A 16464-nucleotide genomic window follows, 5' to 3' on the forward strand; every position below is an offset into this window, starting at 1 on the left:
CCATATATTGACCGAGACCTCGAACGAGCTTTTATGCGACTCTGCATACAGTTAACGCTCGTATGAAGCTTCTATTTAAGAAATTGACTTGAATTTTTTATACCAAATAGAACTTTCAACTATACTTACGATACTATACAAAAAAATTAAAAATTAAAAAATAAAAGTATTTTTTTTTCAAAACACGTTTAGTGTGATGAGTCGATCGACCCACCATACATACGCTCATAAGATTTTCAATATAGTTAAGGTCAGTGTGAGCTTATTTATACATATTTGAATTTCAAAATTTTGTGACAGTATAGAATTCTTAAGCATCCTGTGTATGTTTGTTAGCAAAATCCATTTTGTCAATTTTTTGCAAAATGGCGACAAGTATTAAAATTCAATCACTTATTACTCAGTAGTGTTCAATTTTGTCAAAAAGGTCTCTATACATGAAATGTTGAGAAGCCTAAAGCTCATCTAAGTAAAATATAAAAAATATATATTTTTGCTTGAAAACAAGCGATGTATCAGTTCGATCGTACCCCCATACTAGCCATTTTGAGACTTTCGAAAGAGTTAACGCTCTTAACTGCTTGGTTTCAACGATTAAAATTTTAATTTTTAATATCGCATAGAACTAACGTGCAGCCCCTATACGTTATGTTTAAAAAAAATATATAAAATTTTTTTTCAAAATGGCGGCTATCGTAAAAATTTAAAGTGTCATAACTTTGCTAAATCAAATCCTACTGAAAAATGTCGTATGCAAAAAGTGTTTGGAATTTTATTTTGCATATAAAAGCAATTTTTAATTATTTTTTTTTTAATAAAAACCGAGTCTTACCATATATTGACCGAGACCTCGAACGAGCTTTTATGCGAATCTGCATACAGTTAACGCTCGTATGAAGCTTCTATTTAAGAAATTGACTTGAATTTTTTATACCAAATAGAGCTTTCAACTATACTTACGATACTATACAAAAAAATTAAAAATTAAAAAATAAAAGTATTTTTTTTTCAAAACACGTTTAGTGTGATGAGTCGATCGACCCACCATACATACGCTCATAAGATTTTCAATATAGTTAAGGTCAGTGTGAGCTTATTTATACATATTTGAATTTCAAAATTTTGTGACAGTATAGAATTCTTAAGCATCCTGTGTATGTTTGTTAGCAAAATCCATTTTGTCAATTTTTTGCAAAATGGCGACAAGTATTAAAATTTAATCACTTATTACTCAGTAGTGTTTAATTTTGTCAAAAAGGTCTCTATACATGAAATGTTGAGAAGCCTAAAGCTCATCTAAGTAAAATATAAAAAATATATATTTTTGCTTGAAAACAAGCGATGTATCAGTTCGATCGTACCCCCATACTAGCCATTTTGAGACTTTCGGAAGAGTTAACGCTCTTAACTGCTTGGTTTCGAAGATTAAAATTTTAATTTTTAATATCGCATAGAACTAACGTGCAGCCCCTATACGTTATGTTTAAAAAAAATATATAAAATTTTTTTTCAAAATGGCGGCTATCGTAAAAATTCAAAGTGTCATAACTTTGCTAAATCAAATCCTACTGAAAAATGTCGTATGCAAAAAGTGTTTGGAATTTTATTTTGCATATAAAAGCAATTTTTAATTATTTTTTTTTTAATAAAAACCGAGTCTTACCATATATTGACCGAGACCTCGAACGAGCTTTTATGCGACTCTGCATACAGTTAACGCTCGTATGAAGCTTCTATTTAAGAAATTGACTTGAATTTTTTATACCAAATAGAGCTTTCAACTATACTTACGATACTATACAAAAAAATTAAAAATTAAAAAATAAAAGTATTTTTTTTTCAAAACACGTTTAGTGTGATGAGTCGATCGACCCACCATACATACGCTCATAAGATTTTCAATATAGTTAAGGTCAGTGTGAGCTTATTTATACATATTTGAATTTCAAAATTTTGTGACAGTATAGAATTCTTAAGCATCCTGTGTATGTTTGTTAGCAAAATCCATTTTGTCAATTTTTTGCAAAATGGCGACAAGTATTAAAATTCAATCACTTATTACTCAGTAGTGTTCAATTTTGTCAAAAAGGTCTCTATACATGAAATGTTGAGAAGCCTAAAGCTCATCTAAGTAAAATATAAAAAATATATATTTTTGCTTGAAAACAAGCGATGTATCAGTTCGATCGTACCCCCATACTAGCCATTTTGAGACTTTCGGAAGAGTTAACGCTCTTAACTGCTTGGTTTCGAAGATTAAAATTTTAATTTTTAATATCGCATAGAACTAACGTGCAGCCCCTATACGTTATGTTTAAAAAAATATATAAAATTTTTTTTCAAAATGGCGGCTATCGTAAAAATTCAAAGTGTCATAACTTTGCTAAATCAAATCCTACTGAAAAATGTCGTATGCAAAAAGTGTTTGGAATTTTATTTTGCATATAAAAGCAATTTTTAATTATTTTTTTTTTAATAAAAACCGAGTCTTACCATATATTGACCGAGACCTCGAACGAGCTTTTATGCGACTCTGCATACAGTTAACGCTCGTATGGAGCTTCTATTTAAGAAATTGACTTGAATTTTTTATACCAAATAGAGCTTTCAACTATACTTACGATACTATACAAAAAAATTAAAAATTAAAAAATAAAAGTATTTTTTTTTCAAAACACGTTTAGTGTGATGAGTCGATCGACCCACCATACATACGCTCATAAGATTTTCAATATAGTTAAGGTCAGTGTGAGCTTATTTATACATATTTGAATTTCAAAATTTTGTGACAGTATAGAATTCTTAAGCATCCTGTGTATGTTTGTTAGCAAAATCCATTTTGTCAATTTTTTGCAAAATGGCGACAAGTATTAAAATTCAATCACTTATTACTCAGTAGTGTTCAATTTTGTCAAAAAGGTCTCTATACATGAAATGTTGAGAAGCCTAAAGCTCATCTAAGTAAAATATAAAAAATATATATTTTTGCTTGAAAACAAGCGATGTATCAGTTCGATCGTACCCCCATACTAGCCATTTTGAGACTTTCGGAAGAGTTAACGCTCTTAACTGCTTGGTTTCGAAGATTAAAATTTTAATTTTTAATATCGCATAGAACTAACGTGCAGCCCCTATACGTTATGTTTAAAAAAAATATATAAAATTTTTTTTCAAAATGGCGGCTATCGTAAAAATTCAAAGTGTCATAACTTTGCTAAATCAAATCCTACTGAAAAATGTCGTATGCAAAAAGTGTTTGGAATTTTATTTTGCATATAAAAGCAATTTTTAATTATTTTTTTTTTAATAAAAACCGAGTCTTACCATATATTGACCGAGACCTCGAACGAGCTTTTATGCGACTCTGCATACAGTTAACGCTCGTATGAAGCTTCTATTTAAGAAATTGACTTGAATTTTTTATACCAAATAGAGCTTTCAACTATACTTACGATACTATACAAAAAAATTAAAAATTAAAAAATAAAAGTATTTTTTTTTCAAAACACGTTTAGTGTGATGAGTCGATCGACCCACCATACATACGCTCATAAGATTTTCAATATAGTTAAGGTCAGTGTGAGCTTATTTATACATATTTGAATTTCAAAATTTTGTGACAGTATAGAATTCTTAAGCATCCTGTGTATGTTTGTTAGCAAAATCCATTTTGTCAATTTTTTGCAAAATGGCGACAAGTATTAAAATTCAATCACTTATTACTCAGTAGTGTTCAATTTTGTCAAAAAGGTCTCTATACATGAAATGTTGAGAAGCCTAAAGCTCATCTAAGTAAAATATAAAAAATATATATTTTTGCTTGAAAACAAGCGATGTATCAGTTCGATCGTACCCCCATACTAGCCATTTTGAGACTTTCGGAAGAGTTAACGCTCTTAACTGCTTGGTTTCGAAGATTAAAATTTTAATTTTTAATATCGCATAGAAGTAACGTGCAGCCCCTATACGTTATGTTTAAAAAAAATATATAAATTTTTTTTTCAAAATGGCGGCTATCGTAAAAATTCAAAGTGTCATAACTTTGCTAAATAAAATCCTACTAAAAAATGTCGTATGCAAAAAGTGTTTGGAATTTTAATTTGCATATAAAAACAATTTTTAATTATTTTTTTTTTAATAAAAACCGAGTCTTACCATATATTGACCGAGACCTCGAACGAGCTTTTATGCGACTCTGCATACAGTTAACGCTCGTATGAAGCTTCTATTTAAGAAATTGACTTGAATTTTTTATACCAAATAGAGCTTTCAACTATACTTACGATACTATACAAAAAAATTAAAAATTAAAAAATAAAAGTATTTTTTTTTCAAAACACGTTTAGTGTGATGAGTCGATCGACCCACCATACATACGCTCATAAAATTTTCAATATAGTTAAGGTCAGTGTGAGCTTATTTATACATATTTGAATTTCAAAATTTTGTGACAGTATAGAATTCTTAAGCATCCTGTGTATGTTTGTTAGCAAAATCCATTTTGTCAATTTTTTGCAAAATGGCGACAAGTATTAAAATTCAATCACTTATTACTCAGTAGTGTTCAATTTTGTCAAAAAGGTCTCTATACATGAAATGTTGAGAAGCCTAAAGCTCATCTAAGTAAAATATAAAAAATATATATTTTTGCTTGAAAACAAGCGATGTATCAGTTCGATCGTACCCCCATACTAGCCATTTTGAGACTTTCGGAAGAGTTAACGCTCTTAACTGCTTGGTTTCGAAGATTAAAATTTTAATTTTTAATATCGCATAGAACTAACGTGCAGCCCCTATACGTTATGTTTAAAAAAAATATATAAAATTTTTTTTCAAAATAGCGGCTATCGTAAAAATTCAAAGTGTCATAACTTTGCTAAATCAAATCCTACTGAAAAATGTCGTATGCAAAAAGTGTTTGGAATTTTATTTTGCATATAAAAGCAATTTTTAATTATTTTTTTTTTAGTAAAAACCGAGTCTTACCATATATTGACCGAGACCTCGAACGAGCTTTTATGCGACTCTGCATACAGTTAACGCTCGTATGAAGCTTCTATTTAAGAAATTGACTTGAATTTTTTATACCAAATAGAGCTTTCAACTATACTTACGATACTATACAAAAAAATTAAAAATTAAAAAATAAAAGTATTTTTTTTTCAAAACACGTTTAGTGTGATGAGTCGATCGACCCACCATACATACGCTCATAAGATTTTCAATATAGTTAAGGTCAGTGTGAGCTTATTTATACATATTTGAATTTCAAAATTTTGTGACAGTATAGAATTCTTAAGCATCCTGTGTATGTTTGTTAGCAAAATCCTTTTTGTCAATTTTTTGCAAAATGGCGACAAGTATTAAAATTCAATCACTTATTACTCAGTAGTGTTCAATTTTGTCAAAAAGGTCTCTATACATGAAATGTTGAGAAGCCTAAAGCTCATCTAAGTAAAATATAAAAAATATATATTTTTGCTTGAAAACAAGCGATGTATCAGTTCGATCGTACCCCCATACTAGCCATTTTGAGACTTTCGGAAGAGTTAACGCTCTTAACTGCTTGGTTTCGAAGATTAAAATTTTAATTTTTAATATCGCATAGAACTAACGTGCAGCCCCTATACGTTATGTTTAAAAAAAATATATAAAATTTTTTTTCAAAATGGCGGCTATCGTAAAAATTCAAAGTGTCATAACTTTGCTAAATCAAATCCTACTGAAAAATGTCGTATGCAAAAAGTGTTTGGAATTTTATTTTGCATATAAAAGCAATTTTTAATTATTTTTTTTTTAATAAAAACCGAGTCTTACCATATATTGACCGAGACCTCGAACGAGCTTTTATGCGACTCTGCATACAGTTAACGCTCGTATGAAGCTTCTATTTAAGAAATTGACTTGAATTTTTTATACCAAATAGAGCTTTCAACTATACTTACGATACTATACAAAAAAATTAAAAATTAAAAAATAAAAGTATTTTTTTTTCAAAACACGTTTAGTGTGATGAGTCGATCGACCCACCATACATACGCTCATAAGATTTTCAATATAGTTAAGGTCAGTGTGAGCTTATTTATACATATTTGAATTTCAAAATTTTGTGACAGTATAGAATTCTTAAGCATCCTGTGTATGTTTGTTAGCAAAATCCATTTTGTCAATTTTTTGCAAAATGGCGACAAGTATTAAAATTCAATCACTTATTACTCAGTAGTGTTCAATTTTGTCAGAAAGGTCTCTATACATGAAATGTTGAGAAGCCTAAAGCTCATCTAAGTAAAATATAAAAAATATATATTTTTGCTTGAAAACAAGCGATGTATCAGTTCGATCGTACCCCCATACTAGCCATTTTGAGACTTTCGGAAGAGTTAACGCTCTTAACTGCTTGGTTTCGAAGATTAAAATTTTAATTTTTAATATCGCATAGAACTAACGTGCAGCCCCTATACGTTATGTTTAAAAAAAATATATAAAATTTTTTTTCAAAATGGCGGCTATCGTAAAAATTCAAAGTGTCATAACTTTGCTAAATCAAATCCTACTGAAAAATGTCGTATGCAAAAAGTGTTTGGAATTTTATTTTGCATATAAAAGCAATTTTTAATTATTTTTTTTTTAATAAAAACCGAGTCTTACCATATATTGACCGAGACCTCGAACGAGCTTTTATGCGACTCTGCATACAGTTAACGCTCGTATGAAGCTTCTATTTAAGAAATTGACTTGAATTTTTTATACCAAATAGAGCTTTCAACTATACTTACGATACTGTACAAAAAAATTAAAAATTAAAAAATAAAAGTATTTTTTTTTCAAAACACGTTTAGTGTGATGAGTCGATCGACCCACCATACATACGCTCATAAGATTTTCAATATAGTTAAGGTCAGTGTGAGCTTATTTATACATATTTGAATTTCAAAATTTTGTGACAGTATAGAATTCTTAAGCATCCTGTGTATGTTTGTTAGCAAAATCCATTTTGTCAATTTTTTGCAAAATGGCGACAAGTATTAAAATTCAATCACTTATTACTCAGTAGTGTTCAATTTTGTCAAAAAGGTCTCTATACATGAAATGTTAAGAAGCCTAAAGCTCATCTAAGTAAAATATAAAAAATATATATTTTTGCTTGAAAACAAGCGATGTATCAGTTCGATCGTACCCCCATACTAGCCATTTTGAGACTTTCGGAAGAGTTAACGCTCTTAACTGCTTGGTTTCATAGATTAAAATTTTAATTTTTAATATCGCATAGAACTAACGTGCAGCCCCTATACGTTATGTTTAAAAAAAATATATAAAATTTTTTTTCAAAATGGCGGCTATCGTAAAAATTCAAAGTGTCATAACTTTGCTAAATCAAATCCTACTGAAAAATGTTGTATGCAAAAAGTGTTTGGAATTTTATTTTGCATATAAAAACAATTTTTAATTATTTTTTTTTTAATAAAAACCGAGTCTTACCATATATTGACCGAGACCTCGAACGAGCTTTTATGCGACTCTGCATACAGTTAACGCTCGTATGAAGCTTCTATTTAAGAAATTTACTTGAATTTTTTATACCAAATAGAGCTTTCAACTATACTTACGATACTATACAAAAAAATTAAAAATTAAAAAATAAAAGTATTTTTTTTTCAAAACACGTTTAGTGTGATGAGTCGATCGACCCACCATACATACGCTCATAAGATTTTCAATATAGTTAAGGTCAGTGTGAGCTTATTTATACATATTTGAATTTCAAAATTTTGTGACAGTATAGAATTCTTAAGCATCCTGTGTATGTTTGTTAGCAAAATCCATTTTGTCAATTTTTTGCAAAATGGCGACAAGTATTAAAATTCAATCACTTATTACTCAGTAGTGTTCAATTTTGTCAAAAAGGTCTCTATACATGAAATGTTGAGAAGCCTAAAGCTCATCTAAGTAAAATATAAAAAATATATATTTTTGCTTGAAAACAAGCGATGTATCAGTTCGATCGTACCCCCATACTAGCCATTTTGAGACTTTCGGAAGAGTTAACGCTCTTAACTGCTTGGTTTCGAAGATTAAAATTTTAATTTTTAATATCGCATAGAACTAACGTGCAGCCCCTATACGTTATGTTTAAAAAAAATATATAAAATTTTTTTTCAAAATGGCGGCTATCGTAAAAATTCAAAGTGTCATAACTTTGCTAAATCAAATCCTACTGAAAAATGTCGTATGCAAAAAGTGTTTGGAATTTTATTTTGCATATAAAAGCAATTTTTAATTATTTTTTTTTTAATAAAAACCGAGTCTTACCATATATTGACCGAGACCTCGAACGAGCTTTTATGCGACTCTGCATACAGTTAACGCTCGTATGAAGCTTCTATTTAAGAAATTGACTTGAATTTTTTATACCAAATAGAGCTTTCAACTATACTTACGATACTATACAAAAAAATTAAAAATTAAAAAATAAAAGTATTTTTTTTTCAAAACACGTTTAGTGTGATGAGTCGATCGACCCACCATACATACGCTCATAAGATTTTCAATATAGTTAAGGTCAGTGTGAGCTTATTTATACATATTTGAATTTCAAAATTTTGTGACAGTATAGAATTCTTAAGCATCCTGTGTATGTTTGTTAGCAAAATCCATTTTGTCAATTTTTTGCAAAATGGCGACAAGTATTAAAATTCAATCACTTATTACTCAGTAGTGTTCAATTTTGTCAGAAAGGTCTCTATACATGAAATGTTGAGAAGCCTAAAGCTCATCTAAGTAAAATATAAAAAATATATATTTTTGCTTGAAAACAAGCGATGTATCAGTTCGATCGTACCCCCATACTAGCCATTTTGAGACTTTCGGAAGAGTTAACGCTCTTAACTGCTTGGTTTCGAAGATTAAAATTTTAATTTTTAATATCGCATAGAACTAACGTGCAGCCCCTATACGTTATGTTTAAAAAAAATATATAAAATTTTTTTTCAAAATGGCGGCTATCGTAAAAATTCAAAGTGTCATAACTTTGCTAAATCAAATCCTACTGAAAAATGTCGTATGCAAAAAGTGTTTGGAATTTTATTTTGCATATAAAAGCAATTTTTAATTATTTTTTTTTTAATAAAAACCGAGTCTTACCATATATTGACCGAGACCTCGAACGAGCTTTTATGCGACTCTGCATACAGTTAACGCTCGTATGAAGCTTCTATTTAAGAAATTGACTTGAATTTTTTATACCAAATAGAGCTTTCAACTATACTTACGATACTGTACAAAAAAATTAAAAATTAAAAAATAAAAGTATTTTTTTTTCAAAACACGTTTAGTGTGATGAGTCGATCGACCCACCATACATACGCTCATAAGATTTTCAATATAGTTAAGGTCAGTGTGAGCTTATTTATACATATTTGAATTTCAAAATTTTGTGACAGTATAGAATTCTTAAGCATCCTGTGTATGTTTGTTAGCAAAATCCATTTTGTCAATTTTTTGCAAAATGGCGACAAGTATTAAAATTCAATCACTTATTACTCAGTAGTGTTCAATTTTGTCAAAAAGGTCTCTATACATGAAATGTTAAGAAGCCTAAAGCTCATCTAAGTAAAATATAAAAAATATATATTTTTGCTTGAAAACAAGCGATGTATCAGTTCGATCGTACCCCCATACTAGCCATTTTGAGACTTTCGGAAGAGTTAACGCTCTTAACTGCTTGGTTTCATAGATTAAAATTTTAATTTTTAATATCGCATAGAACTAACGTGCAGCCCCTATACGTTATGTTTAAAAAAAATATATAAAATTTTTTTTCAAAATGGCGGCTATCGTAAAAATTCAAAGTGTCATAACTTTGCTAAATCAAATCCTACTGAAAAATGTTGTATGCAAAAAGTGTTTGGAATTTTATTTTGCATATAAAAACAATTTTTAATTATTTTTTTTTTAATAAAAACCGAGTCTTACCATATATTGACCGAGACCTCGAACGAGCTTTTATGCGACTCTGCATACAGTTAACGCTCGTATGAAGCTTCTATTTAAGAAATTTACTTGAATTTTTTATACCAAATAGAGCTTTCAACTATACTTACGATACTATACAAAAAAATTAAAAATTAAAAAATAAAAGTATTTTTTTTTCAAAACACGTTTAGTGTGATGAGTCGATCGACCCACCATACATACGCTCATAAGATTTTCAATATAGTTAAGGTCAGTGTGAGCTTATTTATACATATTTGAATTTCAAAATTTTGTGACAGTATAGAATTCTTAAGCATCCTGTGTATGTTTGTTAGCAAAATCCATTTTGTCAATTTTTTGCAAAATGGCGACAAGTATTAAAATTCAATCACTTATTACTCAGTAGTGTTCAATTTTGTCAAAAAGGTCTCTATACATGAAATGTTGAGAAGCCTAAAGCTCATCTAAGTAAAATATAAAAAATATATATTTTTGCTTGAAAACAAGCGATGTATCAGTTCGATCGTACCCCCATACTAGCCATTTTGAGACTTTCGGAAGAGTTAACGCTCTTAACTGCTTGGTTTCGAAGATTAAAATTTTAATTTTTAATATCGCATAGAACTAACGTGCAGCCCCTATACGTTATGTTTAAAAAAAATATATAAAATTTTTTTTCAAAATGGCGGCTATCGTAAAAATTCAAAGTGTCATAACTTTGCTAAATCAAATCCTACTGAAAAATGTCGTATGCAAAAAGTGTTTGGAATTTTATTTTGCATATAAAAGCAATTTTTAATTATTTTTTTTTTAATAAAAACCGAGTCTTACCATATATTGACCGAGACCTCGAACGAGCTTTTATGCGACTCTGCATACAGTTAACGCTCGTATGAAGCTTCTATTTAAGAAATTGACTTGAATTTTTTATACCAAATAGAGCTTTCAACTATACTTACGATACTATACAAAAAAATTAAAAATTAAAAAATAAAAGTATTTTTTTTTCAAAACACGTTTAGTGTGATGAGTCGATCGACCCACCATACATACGCTCATAAGATTTTCAATATAGTTAAGGTCAGTGTGAGCTTATTTATACATATTTGAATTTCAAAATTTTGTGACAGTATAGAATTCTTAAGCATCCTGTGTATGTTTGTTAGCAAAATCCATTTTGTCAATTTTTTGCAAAATGGCGACAAGTATTAAAATTTAATCACTTATTACTCAGTAGTGTTTAATTTTGTCAAAAAGGTCTCTATACATGAAATGTTGAGAAGCCTAAAGCTCATCTAAGTAAAATATAAAAAATATATATTTTTGCTTGAAAACAAGCGATGTATCAGTTCGATCGTACCCCCATACTAGCCATTTTGAGACTTTCGGAAGAGTTAACGCTCTTAACTGCTTGGTTTCGAAGATTAAAATTTTAATTTTTAATATCGCATAGAACTAACGTGCAGCCCCTATACGTTATGTTTAAAAAAAATATATAAAATTTTTTTTCAAAATGGCGGCTATCGTAAAAATTCAAAGTGTCATAACTTTGCTAAATCAAATCCTACTGAAAAATGTCGTATGCAAAAAGTGTTTGGAATTTTATTTTGCATATAAAAGCAATTTTTAATTATTTTTTTGTTAATAAAAACTGAGTCTTACCATATATTGACCGAGACCTCGAACGAGCTTTTATGCGACTCTGCATACAGTTAACGCTCGTATGAAGCTTCTATTTAAGAAATTGACTTGAATTTTTTATACCAAATAGAGCTTTCAACTATACTTACGATACTATACAAAAAAATTAAAAATTAAAAAATAAAAGTATTTTTTTTTCAAAACACGTTTAGTGTGATGAGTCGATCGACCCACCATACATACGCTCATAAGATTTTCAATATAGTTAAGGTCAGTGTGAGCTTATTTATACATATTTAAATTTCAAAATTTTGTGACAGTATAGAATTCTTAAGCATCCTGTGTATGTTTGTTAGCAAAATCCATTTTGTCAATTTTTTGCAAAATGGCGACAAGTATTAAAATTCAATCACTTATTACTCAGTAGTGTTCAATTTTGTCAAAAAGGTCTCTATACATGAAATGTTGAGAAGCCTAAAGCTCATCTAAGTAAAATATAAAAAATATATATTTTTGCTTGAAAACAAGCGATGTATCAGTTCGATCGTACCCCCATACTAGCCATTTTGAGACTTTCGGAAGAGTTAACGCTCTTAACTGCTTGGTTTCGAAGATTAAAATTTTAATTTTTAATATCGCATAGAAGTAACGTGCAGCCCCTATACGTTATGTTTAAAAAAAATATATAAATTTTTTTTTCAAAATGGCGGCTATCGTAAAAATTCAAAGTGTCATAACTTTGCTAAATAAAATCCTACTAAAAAATGTCGTATGCAAAAAGTGTTTGGAATTTTAATTTGCATATAAAAACAATTTTTAATTATTTTTTTTTTAATAAAAACCGAGTCTTACCATATATTGACCGAGACCTCGAACGAGCTTTTATGCGACTCTGCATACAGTTAACGCTCGTATGAAGCTTCTATTTAAGAAATTGACTTGAATTTTTTATACCAAATAGAGCTTTCAACTATACTTACGATACTATACAAAAAAATTAAAAATTAAAAAATAAAAGTATTTTTTTTTCAAAACACGTTTAGTGTGATGAGTCGATCGACCCACCATACATACGCTCATAAGATTTTCAATATAGTTAAGGTCAGTGTGAGCTTATTTATACATATTTGAATTTCAAAATTTTGTGACAGTATAGAATTCTTAAGCATCCTGTGTATGTTTGTTAGCAAAATCCATTTTGTCAATTTTTTGCAAAATGGCGACAAGTATTAAAATTCAATCACTTATTACTCAGTAGTGTTCAATTTTGTCAAAAAGGTCTCTATACATGAAATGTTGAGAAGCCTAAAGCTCATCTAAGTAAAATATAAAAAATATATATTTTTGCTTGAAAACAAGCGATGTATCAGTTCGATCGTACCCTTATACTAGCCATTTTGAGACTTTCGGAAGAGTTAACGCTCTTAACTGCTTGGTTTCGAAGATTAAAATTTTAATTTTTAATATCGCATAGAACTAACGTGCAGCCCCTATACGTTATGTTTAAAAAAAATATATAAAATTTTTTTTCAAAATGGCGGCTATCGTAAAAATTCAAAGTGTCATAACTTTGCTAAATCAAATCCTACTGAAAAATGTCGTATGCAAAAAGTGTTTGGAATTTTATTTTGCATATAAAAGCAATTTTTAATTATTTTTTTTTTAATAAAAACCGAGTCTTACCATATATTGACCGAGACCTCGAACGAGCTTTTATGCGACTCTGCATACAGTTAACGCTCGTATGAAGTTTCTATTTAAGAAATTGACTTGAATTTTTTATACCAAATAGAGCTTTCAACTATACTTACGATACTGTACAAAAAAATTAAAAATTAAAAAATAAAAGTATTTTTTTTTCAAAACACGTTTAGTGTGATGAGTCGATCGACCCACCATACATACGCTCATAAGATTTTCAATATAGTTAAGGTCAGTGTGAGCTTATTTATACATATTTGAATTTCAAAATTTTGTGACAGTATAGAATTCTTAAGCATCCTGTGTATGTTTGTTAGCAAAATCCATTTTGTCAATTTTTTGCAAAATGGCGACAAGTATTAAAATTCAATCACTTATTACTCAGTAGTGTTCAATTTTGTCAAAAAGGTCTCTATACATGAAATGTTAAGAAGCCTAAAGCTCATCTAAGTAAAATATAAAAAATATATATTTTTGCTTGAAAACAAGCGATGTATCAGTTCGATCGTACCCCCATACTAGCCATTTTGAGACTTTCGGAAGAGTTAACGCTCTTAACTGCTTGGTTTCATAGATTAAAATTTTAATTTTTAATATCGCATAGAACTAACGTGCAGCCCCTATACGTTATGTTTAAAAAAAATATATAAAATTTTTTTTCAAAATGGCGGCTATCGTAAAAATTCAAAGTGTCATAACTTTGCTAAATCAAATCCTACTGAAAAATGTCGTATGCAAAAAGTGTTTGGAATTTTATTTTGCATATAAAAGCAATTTTTAATTATTTTTTTTTTAATAAAAACCGAGTCTTACCATATATTGACCGAGACCTCGAACGAGCTTTTATGCGACTCTGCATACAGTTAACGCTCGTATGAAGCTTCTATTTAAGAAATTTACTTGAATTTTTTATACCAAATAGAGCTTTCAACTATACTTACGATACTATACAAAAAAATTAAAAATTAAAAAATAAAAGTATTTTTTTTTCAAAACACGTTTAGTGTGATGAGTCGATCGACCCACCATACATACGCTCATAAGATTTTCAATATAGTTAAGGTCAGTGTGAGCTTATTTATACATATTTGAATTTAAAAATTTTGTGACAGTATAGAATTCTTAAGCATCCTGTGTATGTTTGTTAGCAAAATCCATTTTGTCAATTTTTTGCAAAATGGCGACAAGTATTAAAATTCAATCACTTATTACTCAGTAGTGTTCAATTTTGTCAAAAAGGTCTCCATACATGAAATGTTGAGAAGCCTAAAGCTCATCTAAGTAAAATATAAAAAATATATATTTTTGCTTGAAAACAAGCGATGTATCAGTTCGATCGTACCCCCATACTAGCCATTTTGAGACTTTCGGAAGAGTTAACGCTCTTAACTGCTTGGTTTCGAAGATTAAAATTTTAATTTTTAATATCGCATAGAACTAACGTGCAGCCCCTATACGTTATGTTTAAAAAAAATATATAAAATTTTTTTTCAAAATGGCGGCTATCGTAAAAATTCAAAGTGTCATAACTTTGCTAAATCAAATCCTACTAAAAAATGTCGTATGCAAAAAGTGTTTGGAATTTTATTTTGCATATAAAAGCAATTTTTAATTATTTTTTTTTTAATAAAAACCGAGTCTTACCATATATTGACCGAGACCTCGAACGAGCTTTTATGCGACTCTGCATACAGTTAACGCTCGTATGAAGCTTCTATTTAAGAAATTGACTTGAATTTTTTATACCAAATAGAGCTTTCAACTATACTTACGATACTATACAAAAAAATTAAAAATTAAAAAATAAAAGTATTTTTTTTTCAAAACACGTTTAGTGTGATGAGTCGATCGACCCACCATACATACGCTCATAAGATTTTCAATATAGTTAAGGTCAGTGTGAGCTTATTTATACATATTTGAATTTCAAAATTTTGTGACAGTATAGAATTCTTAAGCATCCTGTGTATGTTTGTTAGCAAAATCCATTTTGTCAATTTTTTGCAAAATGGCGACAAGTATTAAAATTCAATCACTTATTACTCAGTAGTGTTCAATTTTGTCAAAAAGGTCTCTATACATGAAATGTTGAGAAGCCTAAAGCTCATCTAAGTAAAATATAAAAAATATATATTTTTGCTTGAAAACAAGCGATGTATCAGTTCGATCGTACCCCCATACTAGCCATTTTGAGACTTTCGGAAGAGTTAACGCTCTTAACTGCTTGGTTTCGAAGATTAAAATTTTAATTTTTAATATCGCATAGAAGTAACGTGCAGCCCCTATACGTTATGTTTAAAAAAAATATATAAATTTTTTTTTCAAAATAGCGGCTATCGTAAAAATTCAAAGTGTCATAACTTTGCTAAATAAAATCCTACTAAAAAATGTTGTATGCAAAAAGTGTTTGGAATTTTAATTTGCATATAAAAACAATTTTTTATTATTTTTTTTTTAATAAAAACCGAGTCTTACCATATATTGACCGAGACCTCGAACGAGCTTTTATGCGACTCTGCATACAGTTAACGCTCGTATGAAGCTTCTATTTAAGAAATTGACTTGAATTTTTTATACCAAATAGAGCTTTCAACTATACTTACGATACTGTACAAAAAAATTAAAAATTAAAAAATAAAAGTATTTTTTTTTCAAAACACGTTTAGTGTGATGAGTCGATCGACCCACCATACATACGCTCATAAGATTTTTAATATAGTTAAGGTCAGTGTGAGCTTATTTATACATATTTGAATTTAAAAATTTTGTGACAGTATAGAATTCTTAAGCATCCTGTGTATGTTTGTTAGCAAAATCCATTTTGTCAATTTTTTGCAAAATGGCGACAAGTATTAAAATTCAATCACTTATTACTCAGTAGTGTTCAATTTTGTCAAAAAGGTCTCTATACATGAAATGTTGAGAAGCCTAAAGCTCATCTAAGTAAAATATAAAAAATATATATTTTTGCTTGAAAACAAGCGATGTATCAGTTCGATCGTACCCCCATACTAGCCATTTTGAGACTTTCGGAAGAGTTAACGCTCTTAACTGCTTGGTTTCGAAGATTAAAATTTTAATTTTTAATATCGCATAGAACTAACGTGCAGCCCCTATACGTTATGTTTAAAAAAAATATATAAAATTTTT

This window comes from Plectrocnemia conspersa, unplaced genomic scaffold (assembly GCF_051122295.1).
Source record: "Plectrocnemia conspersa isolate PC_06_02 unplaced genomic scaffold, ASM5112229v1 ptg000014l, whole genome shotgun sequence".
NCBI classification, from domain to species: Eukaryota; Metazoa; Arthropoda; class Insecta; order Trichoptera; family Polycentropodidae; genus Plectrocnemia; species Plectrocnemia conspersa.